The sequence below is a fragment of the Vitis riparia genome, chromosome 3 (genome assembly GCF_004353265.1).
Source record: "Vitis riparia cultivar Riparia Gloire de Montpellier isolate 1030 chromosome 3, EGFV_Vit.rip_1.0, whole genome shotgun sequence".
NCBI lineage: Eukaryota > Viridiplantae > Streptophyta > Magnoliopsida > Vitales > Vitaceae > Vitis > Vitis riparia.
Window position 1 is genome coordinate 1,704,588 of NC_048433.1, and position 16,019 is coordinate 1,720,606.

Genomic DNA, 16,019 nt, shown 5'->3' on the forward strand with positions numbered 1-16,019 from the left:
AGGTTTGCCTGAGATCAGTGAGTCCCTTCTACTCATTTTATTTCTGTGTTGGCCCCAGATCACTCTGGGTTCTAACACTGCATTGATGGCTGGTTCAGATACGAGAAGACAAATTTCAAACTCTTGATCAATGCCTTGTCTGTGAGTATAGAAGGTCTGTTCAAGGATTTTCTAAACAGATTTCCAATTACTTTCGTGAGGTACAAAGTTTCTTTATTTTCTAGTGAATATAGAAACTTTCTTGGTCTTTTCACTCTATTTCTGTCCTTTTTTTAGTAGGGGGTCCGAGCATGAATGGTGGAAAAGGACTATGCAGCTAAAGGTATCAGTAGTGTACATTATTTTCCAGTACGTTGGAGGATGATGATATTTCCATGGGGGTTGTGACAATCCAATAAAAAGTTCCACTTTTCAATGCCTAAAAATGGTTGTTAATGAGAAAATGCATAAGTTGGGGTTCTCACAATCACTGAATTATCATAATCCGCTCCCACTAGGTTATCAAAACCGTGTTGGTGATATTGCTACGCTGCTTATCATGTGCAATTAGCCATCAAGCAATTTAGATTGTAAGATTCTTGTCATTTTTATACATGCAGTGGTTCCCCCTAGCTTGGAACAAGTATCCAATGACATGGTGGAAGCTAGAGCCAGAACTAGAGATGCCAACAAGAAAGGAAGAAGCATTTACCCAGATGGCCAAAAAGAAAAATTTTGTTATCTGATTTGAGTGACTTGAGAAGCAGGGAAATGTGGATGCAATATGACATGATAGCCCTCTCTTTGGGAAAATTGGTTATGGTTGCATTACACAGGTTTACTTTGTTTATGCAATGGCAAGCTAGACATTCCTAAAACCAATGTTTTTTGTCTCCTGGAAACTCTTCCTATGAGAAACAACAGAAATTGTCTCTGGAGAAAAACCAAGCAAACTCAAGCATCAATAAGCTTCTATGAAGTGCAATCTTTCAAGTTTTGGGTTCTCTGCTTTGGAATTTTCTGGGTTAATGTATTGGATCCCTTGTAATAAAACATCTTAATAGAACATGATTTCATTTTAATGGGTCATTCTAGGGCACAGTTGAAAACATTATATTACCCTTCTCTGCAGTATAGGCTATTTGAAACAAAGATTGGTTTTCCTATTTTAATTTAACTACCTATTGTAAATTTTCAATGGAAAATTTGAATTATCATTCAAGTTGAAGATCCATCATTTTCTTCCTTTGTCATAAATACCTGTTTAAAGACAATATGAGACAATTTGAGAGAGAAGGAGATGAAAATTGCATAGCCCTTTTATCCTTTTTAAGACAATTTGACTGTGATGAATACCTGTTTAAAGTACAGTGATTTCATACATTATTTGTATTAAAGAATGTAGGTAACAATTATTTGGCTTGTCAAAATTTAGAGACCAGAACACTTTTGGCCCGGATAAATATAAAAAAATAAGAGATGGCTTACACTATGAATGTAGGGACGTGTTTCTCAAAAAGTCACAGCAGAATCCTAACTATTTTCAGCTGCCTTATTGGCCTTGTAGGTGTTCACTAATTGCAGCTGCACATCTTGAGAAACCGGTGAATGCTCTTTGTATTCCATTATGAATTCACCTTTCCCCTGCACATAGAGGATCAAATAACATATATTTTAACATATTCTACAGAGCAACTCCAGCTATGGCATAGCCCTTATAAAATGATACTTGGTTTTACCTGAGTCATTGAACGAAGTGATGTTGAGTACCCAAACATATTGTTTAGAGGGACCTGTGAAGCAGAAAATGATTCCACAAATGATTACTTACAATAAAACTGATGCAAACCAATAGTACTGCTAATACTGACGATTGAAGCAAACTTGACAAGGTGATTCTTAGAACCCTAAGTCTCTTCCAAACAACTCCAATGCTTTCTGATTAACTACTCTTCAATTTTATTTTATTTTTTTGACAGGCAAATAAAATAAATGTATTAACAAAAAACACCTACCAAAAGTGCTCCAATGTACACAAGTCATAACTAGTGAGGCCAAAAAGCAAAAACACAAAAGAGCAAGAAAAACAAAAATCCCTTCATGAAAACCCTAACCAATCTATAAACTCTTAACATGGTTAGGGATCATCTATGTACAATCTACAATCTATCCCACAACAAAAGGCTATAAAGACATGTGATTAGCGCTTGATTAGGCATTTTTTTTGCTTTCAAATGATCTCTAGTTCCTGCCCTTACATAATGTCCAAAATGTACACAATGGGACAAACCTCTAGACCTTTCATTTTTTGTCCAAAATGAACTAGGACACCTTAAAAGAGTTTCTCTTACTGAACTTGCCATCACCCACACAACCCGAAACAAGGAAAACACCAAATTCCATAACACCCTACCTCCCCATACAATGTAGAAAGATGTGATCTATAGACTCTTCATCTTCCTTGCAAAGAAAATATCGAGTCACCAATAAGACCATCGTTTCTCTACTCTTATGCCTTATACATCATCAGACTGCATGTTCATGGGGGTTTTGAACAAAAATAACTTGTTTTCAAAAAATATTCTCTAAAGTAAATCCCCTATCAAAATAAATTCTAAATTGGTGTTTCTCAATCATGTGGATGCCATGTGGTTTGAGATTTTTTTTTTTTCATATATATATATATATATATAACATTTTTTCGTGTCGCTTTTTCCCTTTTTTGTCCTAGGTTTTTTTGTGGGCAAAATTGCTCAAGGCTTGGTAATAAGAACCCACTTTGCCCTTGGGTTAGTTGGGTGGATATTGGCTTGATTGATTATAATAATAAGGTTTTTTAGAGACTTATAGTCAATATTTGTGTTTAAATTATCAATGGACTTGTTCCTCACGTTTGGAAAAAGTAAGATAGACACCCTTGTACACCCTTGTACTTTTAGTACATTGGCCTTGTACACTTAGTGTAAATGCCTTGTACAGTTGCAGAAATTCAACCTAGATACAACATAACTAGTGCATATGGCTGGGTTAACCACGTTCCAATGTCATGGCTCACCGAGTTGGGGAAAAATGACACCAAATCGATGTTTCTATTCATCATAAGCGCGCTATCTCATCCAATGAATGTGTACGAAGAGAAATGAGGAATGTCTCCCTTAGAAAAAATAAATGAGCAAGCAATTTTTTCAAAAGCATTTCAAATCCTTCAAGATAGGCACCCTTGTACACACTTGTACAGTTAGCACATTTGCTTTGTACACTTAGTGTAAATGCCTTGTCCAATCACCAAATCCCTAATAGGTATATATTTTCAAGTGAATATGGGTGGGTAACCAATGTTTCCATTACCAAGGAGTGTGTTGTCAACCGATATGTGTGAGGAATGTTCACGACGAGTGGAAAATGTTGATGACTAAGTTTTTCAAAATCACTTGAAATACCTTAAGATACACACTCTTGTACACCCTTGTACATTTAGTACATTGCCATTGTACACTTGGTGTAAAGGCCTTGTACAGTTGGAGCAATTCCACTTAAATACAACTGAAAGAGTGCATATGGGCGGGTTAACCACATTCCAAAGAAATGGCTAAGTGAAAAAGGGGAAAATGAAACCCAATTTAGGTTCCTATGCAACATAAGTTTGCTACCACAAGGCATTTGAATGTGTACGAAGGGAAATGAGGAATGACTGTGAGGGATGCCCCCCTAGCAAAAAAATAAGGAAATGAGCAGCGAATTTTTTTCAAAAAAAATTGAAATCCTTCAATATAAGTAGGGTTGTACACACTTGTACAGTTAGCACTTTTGGATTGTACAGTTAGTGTAAATGGCTTGTACAGTTATGCAATCCACCAAATGGACGATCGAACAAGTGCATATGGGTGGGGCAACAATGTTTCCATTATCGTGGATAAGGGAAAATGAGGAAAAACTTAACCTTCATTTCGGTTCCTACGCCTAAGTAATGTGGGGGAGCTAAAACAATGAACTAACATTGTACAAATAAAATAATATACATGGAAGGAGTGTGTTGTCAACCGATATGTGTGAAGAATGTTTACGATGAGTGAAAAATGTTGATGACTAAGTTCTTCAAAATCACTTGAAATACCTTAAGATACACACCCTTGTACACCCTTGTACATTTAGTACATTGCCATTGTACACTTGGTGTAAATGCCTTGTACAGTTGGAGCAATTCCACTTAAATACAACTGAAGGAGTGCATATGGGTGGGTTAACCACATTCCAAAGAAATGGCTGAGTGAAAAATGGGAAAATGAAACCCAATTTAAGTTCCTATGCAACATAAGTGTGCTACCACAAGGCATTTGAATGTGTACGAAGGGAAATGAGGAATGACTGTGAGAGATGTCCCCCTTGTAAAAAAAAGAAGGAAATGAGCAACGATTGTTTTCAAAAAAAGTTGAAATCCTTCAATATAGGTAGGGTTGTACACACTTGTACAGTTAGCACATTTGGATTGTACAGTTAGTGTAAATGGCTTGTACAGTTATGCAATCCACCGAAGGGACGACCGAACAAGTGCATATGGGTGGGGCAACAATGTTTCCATTCTTGTAAAAGAGGGAAAATAAGGAAAAAATGAACCCTCATTTCTGTTCATACGCATAAGTAATGTAGGGGAGATAAAACAATGAATTAACATGGTAGATATCAAATAAAATGCATGCAATGAGTATGTTGTCAACCAATAAGTGTGAGGAATGTCCCCCACGATTGGAAAAAGTAAATGAGCAAGTTCTTAAAAATCACTCGAAATCCCTTAAGATACACACCCTTGTACACCCTTGTACAGTTGGTGTAAATGCCTTGTACAGTTGGTGTAAATGCCTTGTACAGTTGCAAGAATTCGACCTACCTACAACTTAAAGAGTGCATATGGCTGGGTTAACCACATCCGAATGTCATGGCTGACTGAAAAGGGGGAAAATGAAACCCAATTTACTTTCCTATTCATCATAAGTGCGCTAACTAATCCCCACAGCTCACCGTCTCCACCATACCCATTTATTACCTACACTATACAGCCAACAACCAGATTATAAAGTGAAGAATTTTCAAACAGGTGAAATGCCATTTAATAGGAGATATTTTCGAAAATATTCACTGTAAGTTTCTTCAATTTACTTACCTCATGCTTCATTCCTATGACCCAAGATGGATATGATCAAATCAAAATGTGAGAGAAAATAATTTACACCCACCGTCATTTGGATTTTGAAATGATGATGATGATAAAATAGATGCAAGGCTTTTCTAATTTCTGACTTGCTCACAACCCTCGCCCGTCGAAGAAATCAGTTGGGGGACATGCAGCAGCAACTCCCCACACCATATATCATGACAAAACCTAACTCTTCGCCAATCACCCAAAGAGAAGGAAATGAACCTCGTGAACTCATCCCATTCTTGATTGATGCTCTTCCATGAATCTTTACCATTAAGAGCTCCTCACTAAGTCAATAATATGTACTTCATTGATAATATTCAATCATTACAGCCAACATCTAACGTAAACAGGTTTCACCATCTTTTGCAAGACACTTTGACTACATTTGGCTGACATGATAGGATAATATATACATATCCTAAAGATCATTGTCAATGTAGAATATGATGTTCTTGGATATTATATCGGATAGAAACGATATTCTAGTTCATTATATCCAATCAGAGATGTTATAATATGCTCATGTTTGATTTGTAGAAGAAATGAAAAATAAAAAGGAAAATATATTGCATATCCGTATTCGATATTTTTTAAAATAAAAAATATACCAAGTGCCATTAAAAAAATGAAGAAAATGGATGAGAGAAACGAATTTAGGATCCATGGGATGTATATATATATATATATATATATATATATATATATATTTTTTTTTTTTGATAGGCAGATCCATGGGATGTATATATCTCATGAGATTTTAAAAAAAAGTTGGATAAATTATCTCATCACTTATCATATCCTATTAGTTGAACATAAGACATGAGAAATGACGAGATATTTGATTATTATAAGGAATAATCGAGAGGTTTACTTATCTTATCCTATTTCTTATCACAAATGAGAGTTTCTCTAAACCATTTTATCAGCCACCTTCATAAATATTTCTTTATGGCCAATCTCCCAAGCATGAAGCTAATCTTGTTTTGTAAATTCTTGTCCCATATCTTAGCCTCAACTCAAACAGGAATTAAATCTTGCCATTAATGAAGCCTTAATAAATAAACTATTTTATCGGTCACCTTCATAAATTTTCTTTATGGCCAATCTCCCCAAGCATGAATCTTATCTGGTTTTGTAAATTCTTGACCCATATCTTAACCTACGGAGCTTTAACAAATCCATGGCATCTAATAACAATTTTACGTGAAAATTAAAATGGAAAAATCCATGCAAATGTCTTAGGTACCAAGTTCATTTTCATTCTCCACTAATCAAGCATATCATATTCAAATTTTGTGTATGCAATTTCCCAGGAAAAAAAAGTTCAATGATAATTTGTTTTCCAGAAGGAACAACCTTAATTTTCTGGAAATGGGGGTAAGTGAAAGAGAATTCTGAAGTTCCATTTTCAGAAATAGACAAAAATCAACATTAATACTAAAACATTTCTTGAAAAACAATAAAAACAACAGTGCGAATATAAGCGGAAGAAAAGAATCCTAACCGCTGAAACAACTTCTCGGCGGCCTCGGTCTCTCTGGCTTGATACATTGCCTTCAACACTAAATTAAACGACGCCGTATTAGGAATGATGGCGTAGTCCTCCATTTGCGCCACTAGATCCAGCAGCTCCCCAGCCGAGGCGCCGATCATCAACTTCGCCCTCAAGTAATGGTTATACAAGTTCACATCCGGCTTATTCGGCTTCCCATTCTTATCAAGCGACCTAATCCAAAACTCGAACAGCTGATTCATATCCGCCCACCGCTGTGACGTCATCCAGTCGGCGAACACGTTCATCAGGCTCGGCACATCCAGCGTCTGCGACAGCGCCTGCAGCCGCGACGAAGAGGACTGGTGCAGAAATCCTAGAGGAATGATGGACTGAGGCTGGGGGATGGGGCTCCGCCAGTTCTCGTTGTAGAGCGGGCTCCCTGAGGCGGGGTTAGGAGGAAGTGGAGTGGGAGATGGCGGGGAAAGGCTGGGCTCGGCGAGTTGGGGTTCCTAGGAAAGGAATGTGAAGGTGGAAATGGAAGCTTTAAAGGGATTGTTGTGGTGGTTTAGGGTTTTGAGGAGGGTTTTATGGGCTCTGGAGAGGATTGCCATTTGGGATGCCATTGATAAGCTCCACTCAGTTCAGAGGTTTCATCGAGAGTATTAACAGAAGTGAAGGTGACATGGCATTTCACATTTAACACAATTCTCCCTTTTAATTTACAGCAATCTGAGTTGGAAATTTGAAGGGTATATATGTCACTCAATATCTCATAGCCTTTCTATTAATTCTGTAACATATATGGACCATTTGTTAATTTTTGGGCCCAGCTGGGCCCAAAACACAATTCTCCCTTAAAAAATTCTCAAACATCAATTATTTTTCTTACCAACTATTCATTAATTCCACTGTCCACATTGATTCATGGGTCCCACCTTGAAAGTACACCCATACCTAAAATTTGTTCCTCCCAGTTTCAAAAGGCCATGGTTCTCCCATTCAACACCTCTCATTTTATTTTTTTATTTTTTTTATTTTTTGCCTTTTTCTTTGAAAAGGCATTAGTCCTATGTTTGTATTCAACGATCAATTTAGTTGAATCAATGGGAATGAAAGACCCTATAATTTTCAAAGTTAATTCAAATTTGAAGATTCCAACCCTAGAAAATTATAGCATTTAGTGTTATAAAATTGACTTTGATTTTTGAAAACTAGTGAATTTCGGGGAAGATTTGATCAAAATTCATAAATATTTGTAGAAAAATCATTGTTATTTGTGGGAATTCAAATTTAATACACATCCGATAGAAAATCAATCACTTGCATTAATTTATATATAGTTTATTACCTCGGTCTATACTACCATTTTTTTTTACTTTTGATTTTTTTATACATATTAAACTATAACAAGACGTAAATCATGTCACGTATTAAGTAACTCATATGATTTTTGTATTCAAATTTACTTATCCTTATAATAGAAGCATAGCAAGCAGACTTTGGGTCATTTTAAGGTTCATAATTCAAAATTAGCGCATCAACTTATTCAAAATGCATATAAATCACATGATCTCAATTTCAATTTTCAATGGTCTCTTCACGTGACCATAATTTAAGCTTGGTGTAAGCAAAAAAAATATTATGACTAAAATAAGTCATTTTAATTGATTTTATTGCCAACTTGTTTATTTTCACCAAATTATTGATATACAGATTTCCCGGCCTTGGAAAGGGGATGATTTGAAAATTAATTTATCTTCGAAAAACAAAGAGTTATTCATTGGACCCACGTATAGATTCATGGAATATTAAGACCCATTCTTTCAGATCACATTTCACATCAAATAATTTAATTATGTATTAAAAAAGATGTATTTTTATATCGATTTTCCTCAATTACCACTCAAGTATCATACAAACTCATACATCAGACGAAGAAACTATCACAATATACATCATAGCATACCTCATAGTAGATCATGATGATATTGGTAAAAGGCAAAAAAGATTTCTTCACATGAAAATGGCTGAAAACATAGCTATCAATGAAGGTTTAGGTTGTAGGCAGATTTGAAAAATGGTCTATAAGTTCCAAGTTAAGGGTCAAATGTTGTAATAGGAGACAAACCCACATCCCAAAGACCTGAATTGAAGATGGGTACCCTTTTGTTTTATACTTTGGCTTCAAATTGACCCAAAAAAAAAAAGCCCCTAGAAACTGATAGGAATGGGTCAGTCTGAGGGAGGTAGAACTGAAGAGCTCTGTTCCTCTTACTTTCCTCTAGATTCTAACTCTCATTGAACCAAAAAAAGATTGTTGGGTTGGTTCAAATGTTCATTAATATAAGAATAAAGAATGATTTTTGCTGAGTTTCATCCATTAAATGCCCCAAATTCAACCTAGACTAAGTGCATTGCTTCCATTGAAGACAGGGCTGTTTCCATAGATTTGAGTTGAACAACATTATCCATATTGTGGATCTCTCTGGTGGTTGGGATAAGGCATTGGAGGCCAGTCATTTCCCTTCATATTATATAAATTTATTTATTTATTTATTATATTTTTATTTTTATTTTGTTATGGCATTGCTCAATAAAACAGGCCTGTGATTGAGATCTTGGAGTGAACCTGTGGAAATGTGTTCAAATGATTCATGATGTCCAGCTTGTTCCTGCCATTTTTGTGATATCATTGACATCTACGTTACTTTCTTTTTATATTTTTTTATCACTGCATTAGACTATAATACAATTTTTCTTTTCCCACATATAAAACAAAGGCTAGCTATTACCCTCTTCATTTTCTATATACAATAGTTGTTTAACTCTCAATTGATCTAAAAACTTAAGTTATTAGATAATAGATCGATAATATATCTTAAGTTTATTTAGGTTAAAGCATCGATATCATATTTGATAAAAAAAAATTGTCATTTTGAACCTAAAAAAGTTCAATAAATTAAGAGAGACAAAGATCGATGAGACTGAAACTCATGTCCTTCTAATGATCTAGACTCAAACATAATAATGTGTCATTATATCGAAGAAGAAAAGTTCTCAAAATAGATAAAATGTGACATATTCGAATAAAGTTGACATATTTTTAAGTCATAAGAATAATAATGAAGGTTATTGAGTCAAAACGGATATAATGATCGGATTCATCATAATAATACTATATCATTGGATGAATGATACAAAAAAATCTTATAATTGTTTCTTACCTACAAACACTATCAATGAATACATTTCTCCCCTTAATAATCAAAACTATAAACTAAACCAAAAAGAATATGCCATTTTTTTCATTTCCTTTGGCCTTTATTTCTAGGGTCATCCACCCCACTATTTGGGGTCAAATGAAGGGTGTAAAAACAAAGGAAGAGGGGGGTGGGGGTGATGAAATGGGATGTCCTATTCTCTTCACATGGACACACTTTTTGTTGGGGGTTCAAAAAAATGTCACTAAAGTGGGGTTGGTACTGCAATTTATGCCCCCACCACCTCTACCTTTTTAAGCTTTGCTCCAACCTTATGAATTACATTGAACAAATTGAAGAATCAATCCAATCAACGGATGGGACTGACCCTTTGTGACACAATGAAATATTAGGTAAAGGGACATATCCCTCCCTTGCACTTTTTCTTCAACTTTATCTATTTGAGGGTCTCCTTTAATGTACACCTAGCACATGAATACTATTATAAAAACAAAAATAATGATTTTAATAAACTCAAAAACACATGAACTTGGGGAGGGTGGTTCACATTTTCAAAGTGTTAGACCTACCAATAGAGCCTTTTTTTTATTGGTAGAATGTTTATAGAACCTTCTTTTAGAGGCCAATTTGCCAACATTAGGACATAAAAAATTATTCATGTCTCTTGTTATACTTTTTTTGGGATTTTTTTAAGGTACAATTGATGATATGGTATTTCAAGAAATACCCTAGTTACATTAGATAAATAGTATGATTCCACAACTAAATAAAATAAAATAAAAAAATCAAATGATTTAATCATATTATTGATAATGGTTTGATTATATTGGAGGGATAATCCAATTAAATTACTTATTAATATAATTAATAACAATTGTTGCTCTTTAGAAATTAAAAACAAAAAACACATTTAATAATTATAGAACTGTTTCTATTTTTTGTTCTTAAAAACAAAAAAAAAAATTATAAAATATTTTTTAATTGTTTTTAGTTATTTTTTAAGATTGTTTTAAAAAATAATTATATAAACTTATGAAATAATTAAAAATAAAATATTGAAATATAAAAATCACTTTTAAATATATTTTAAAACATTAAAAATATTTTAAGTTTATAAACAGACTTTTATTTTATAAAATATTAAAAAACATTTTTTAAAAATTATTTTTAAAAATAATTATTAAATAAAGTCTTACTTTTCTTTGACCCCGGTTGGATTTATTAGTTATTCGCTTTATAATTTTAATTTAAGTAATAGATCATACTCCACAAATTTGATTCCAACATTGAACAAGTCAATAACAAGAATATTTTGTAAGTAAGATCCTCACCAAAAGGCAAAGTGGGTTACATGGGAAAGGGAATAGAGATATGGAGACTAGGCAAAAGGCACAAGAAGGTGAGAAGGCCCCAAAATTTTGAACTATTCTTCTCCCATATGCTCTTAAATATAAGCAGACCCACTTTTGTCTAATATTGATTATCTTGTTGCAAAATAGGGAAACCGTGTTCATGAGACATCAAATATGATTTGGTCTTTTCTTCCCTTATATGACATTTGAAAATTGCTAAAAAAAAATTTGATATTGAAAATATATTTATCAATCAAAAGTAATAAAAAGTATTATTTTCATTTCTTATATTTTATTTTTAATTCAAAATGAACTTTATTCAATGATTGAGATTTAGTCATAAATTAAAATAAAATTATCATAGCAAATTGATTTTTTCCATTTGTGGTTTTTCTTGTGGGCAAAGTGAAGAACCAAGGGCAAAAATATGGCTTGGTTCAAACTTGTGGGCATTGACAAAGATTGGTAACTACCAATAAAATAAAAAAATAAAAAAATAAAAAAATAACAAAAGAAAAGAAAGGACAATGGGGGTAAAAGTAGATGCCAAAGTTTTGAGGATTTACCAAGAGCAAATCCACAATATGGTCCACATTTTTGAATTATGAGTATTGACAAGATGGCTTTTACCTTGAAGGACATGCAAAAGATGCTAAAATATTTTTACATTTCAATAAATATTATGTGCCACTCAAATTTTCTTTTCTTTTTTTCTTTTTTTTTTTTAAATTTTTTTTTGTATGGTTGCATATATTTGATAGAGATCTTCTCAAATCTTTTAATCAAGTATGTTGTATTATCTTTTGTGAAGATTTTATAGAATGTTGTGTTGTTTCTATGATGGTAGGATAAAGTGGTTTGATAAATGTATGATGCCCTTACATATAAAAAGTTAAAACTTTTTTTATTTTATTTTTTCATATTTGAACTCTTGAATAAAATTTTGTTCCTAAAAATCATTTTCTAAGAATAAATTTTAAAGATATTGTCAAAGTAGTCTTCAAGTCTTATTTATAATAACTTATTTTTTACTTTTGTGATCGGCTGACGTTCAAAGATAAATACGATATAAATAAAAAAAAAAGTCTTTTATACAAGTTCAAAAGGAGTTTTTATGAAATCACCCTTTTACGAAGTCTTAACACTTCTTTTTAAATAAAAAAACTCCTTTCGAGAAAATTATTAAATTGTATTTCAATTTTTTATTGAGCCTAATTGTAATTATTAGAAATTAAAATCTTATTTAGATCAATTTTTAAAAATTTGAATATTTTTTTTTTATAAAAATAAGTTTTTGTATTTATTTGAATAGTTTTACTAAAAGCTTTTAAGATAAAAAAATGTCAAAATTTTGCTCTAGACAAAATTCATTTTTTAAACCATACATCAAGTCATTTCATGTTTAACGAATCTTTTTTTTAAATTTGTTTTAGCTTAAATGTCTAATCGAATCTAAAAAAATGAAACGACATTTCAAATAGATTATGATACGTATTGAAAGGACAATCGACATAGACTAAAACTTCAATATATTTACCTTTTTTTAGTCATGACTAAAACCCTAATACATTTACTTTTTCTAGTCATATCTGTGTGCATGTTATTAATCAAGTCATGGTCATATTTCTTACCCATCCAAGTCGAAATTATTTTGATGTTGAACCATAGGTTAAAATAATTTCGTCACAATGTTCGATAGTTCAAAGTGTTTGAATACCTTGTAGCCACCAAGACAAGGCAGTTGAACTGAATCATTCAACTTTCCCAACAGTTGAATTCAAAATGTTACTTCATGGGGTCAATTCAAACTTGTATTGAAAAGGACTTGCCCATTGGATCCTAAAATTAATGAACTTGTTCTTTCTTCTTTGATTGGATTTCCCAGTATCCAACAATATCATTAGGATTTGATTGAAAAATTATCAAATAGTTAGGTTAGTTAAGAAGTCCAGATTTCAATTACTTCACATAATTTGATTTAGTGAAAATTTTCTTATTTTCATTTTCCAAGAAAACGAGATTTTAGAAACTTAGTGGTTTAGTTACGGAATTCAGGAATCAACATGTATAGAATGTGAGAATATGCATCTGTAAAGTAGTTGTTTCGATATTAATGGATATTATATGTGACTAAACTTATATGCATGTTGGCTCCAATTTAATGTAACTTGTAACTTTATATTAAAAAGCTAACATGATTCTTAAAGTAAATCTATAAGTTCATTATTTAAGACCAAACATCTAGGGTCGGTGGACCATATCATTTTATCTAATTTCTTCAAAATAGATGAATAGTATGTAGTACTATTATTGTTAAGAAAAAAATATTATTAGCGTCATTAGTCTTGTTTCACTTTCACAACATTGATAACATTTTATTGCGACGATAGGTGGTAAAAATAACAATTTTATTTTTTTGTTAATTTTTGTTGTTCTAGCATGTTTTATGATATGAAATTATTGAATTATAATCAAAGATTAATGCAAGATGACTTTTTCAACTCAAAGAACTTATTTTTCAAGTTAAAGAGCTTATTTTTCCAATTATTTTGTAATTTAGTAAGAAAGCGATTTCAAACGTCTTTAATAAATAAATTTGGAGTTTTGGATTCTTTCTAAAAACAATTCTCACCACAATTTCACAATAAATGAGAATCAAAACATTTGACCATGTAATTATTTATATTGGTACAAAAATGAAAGGTAGTCATGGAATATTGGGTGGATAAGCTTAATGTGGAACTTGATATTAACCACGAAAACTACATTTGAACAAATGTCCATTCCATATTGATTTGATTTGAAGATTTTTTTTTATTTATTTTTTCCAATCCAATATTGATTTGAACTTTTTATACATTTTCAGGGACATATCATTGAAAACCAAACCCAAAAGAAATGACACTTCGACAAATAACAACTTCTAATCATTCAACGAAGATCGGACTAATAATCTGATATAGGAAATGTTATAGGAAATTGAAAATAAATCAACTCTATTTTTCAGTTTCATGTTATGTATAATGTGAAATAATTATCGAAATATGTAAAATAAAAATATAATTTAAATATAAAAAATGTGATCAAAATATAAAAAATACAAGCAAATATAAAACTTTGGTATCATATCTAACTTTTATAAAGTATAAAGGTAAATATAAAACTCTAAAAGCATATGATATATGGGTTCCTAGAATAGGTGGACATGTGGCACACAATGGTGGTGCAACAGGCACCATTAGATTGAATCCACATTAGGAATTTTCTTTTCCTTTTGGCAATACCAAAATGTCATAATGATCATGTGGAACTAAGCCCTTTTGATATGGGAACTTTCTTCACCACTTTTTCAATGCTTCCACTCTCCAAAAATAATAATAATTCAAACCCACATGGACCAAAATCAATTGATGAGGCCTACTATCCTCTTTGACCACACACCCCGCCCTGGGAAGACCACTAATAAAAAGTTGCAAAATTCTCTTTTTTCTCAAGTGGCATGAGGCAAGACTTTACAAATTTAGGTGTGTTAGATCATAATATAAAACCAATAGTAATGTTATAGGTTTTAAATTGGATTTTACTCGCTACATATATATAAAAAAAAGGACATGTTAGTTATAAAAAAAAAAAATGATTATTTTTTACCTTTCAGCTATTGAAAGTCGGGTAATGAATGAGACAAAAACATTCCACATGTTCGATGGACCATCTTTTCTATTACTTGCCGAGCTCATTAAGTTCAGGGGGAAAAGTTTGGTAAAGACAAAAAGACTTATATTATATAGGCTATTAAAATTTAGGGTTCCCAAATAGTTCCCATATTTGATGCTTTAATTTGGAAGATGGGTGGGGATCAAAAGAAGCAAGGTGCATTAATTTGAGAAAATACATCATCAATGAAACTATGTATGCTAAGTACAATAAATCGTGATATCGCATTGCTAGATAGTCTTGTGTAAGGTGAAATTATTTTTTGACCATTCTTATGATAAAAAATTAGAATCACTATGTAGAGTCAATGTTATATAATAAATATATGATGTTTCTGTCTTTTTGATCGTTTAATCTTAAAAAAGAGCATTGAAATTAATATCCCCAAAATATAATCACATCACATTTTAAACTCATCGTGTTACTTTCAACTATAATCCAATTACTCCCTAATGTATTAAATTGTTGAATTAAACAAGAATAAAATCAATAACAGTCATATTCATTAAAAGAATTTTACTAGTTACTTCTAAAAATATAATTATGTTAAGCGTCTGGGTATAGTAGCGAAGGGTATTTTTTCAATATTATCGAAAAAATGCTACCAATTAGATAGTGCAACATGGTCTTATTATTTGTACCTTAATTTTATTCATTTGTATATTTGTTTAATGACCTAAATTTGATCATACATGTTTCAATTACTTGAATATTTTGTTCGATGTATGCTACTTTGATACTTCTAACATTTTCTTGATGTTACACGCTAAATTCACCGAAACGACCCTTGTATAACCTTGTCACCTCCTATTGCCATCCCATCAAAAGCAAGGATTAAATAATCCACCTATACATTAGTCAAGAAAAAGCTAGGATCTTTTTTTTCCTTTATATTTTTTGGTCATTTGTTTTTTTTTCATTTTTGGGTGACCCCAAATCATGATTTTAGGGTTTTGGCAAAGACCCAATTGAGAGGAGAAGACCCCATGAACACCCAAAATTGTCAAACACCAACCCAAAAAAAATTGGAAGTTTTGGGAGATTCAAAGGTTGTAATTAAA

At 32.2% G+C, this 16,019-nt stretch overlaps 2 long non-coding RNA genes across 2 annotated transcripts; one reads left to right on the forward strand and one right to left on the reverse strand.

Annotated features, from left to right (window-relative positions):
* Window positions 1–161: 161 nt before the first annotated feature.
* LOC117911703 lies at window positions 162–1,127 on the forward strand. The gene is made up of 2 exons (XR_004650898.1): window positions 162–322; window positions 600–1,127. It is a non-coding gene; the product is annotated as an uncharacterized LOC117911703 (long non-coding RNA).
* A 136-nt stretch (window positions 1,128–1,263) lies between these two features.
* On the reverse strand, window positions 1,264–1,998 carry LOC117911925. Its single transcript, XR_004650948.1, has 2 exons — window positions 1,719–1,998; window positions 1,264–1,623 (listed from the first exon to the last, which is right to left on the reverse strand). It is a non-coding gene; the product is annotated as an uncharacterized LOC117911925 (long non-coding RNA).
* Between the last annotated feature and the right edge of the window lie 14,021 nt (window positions 1,999–16,019).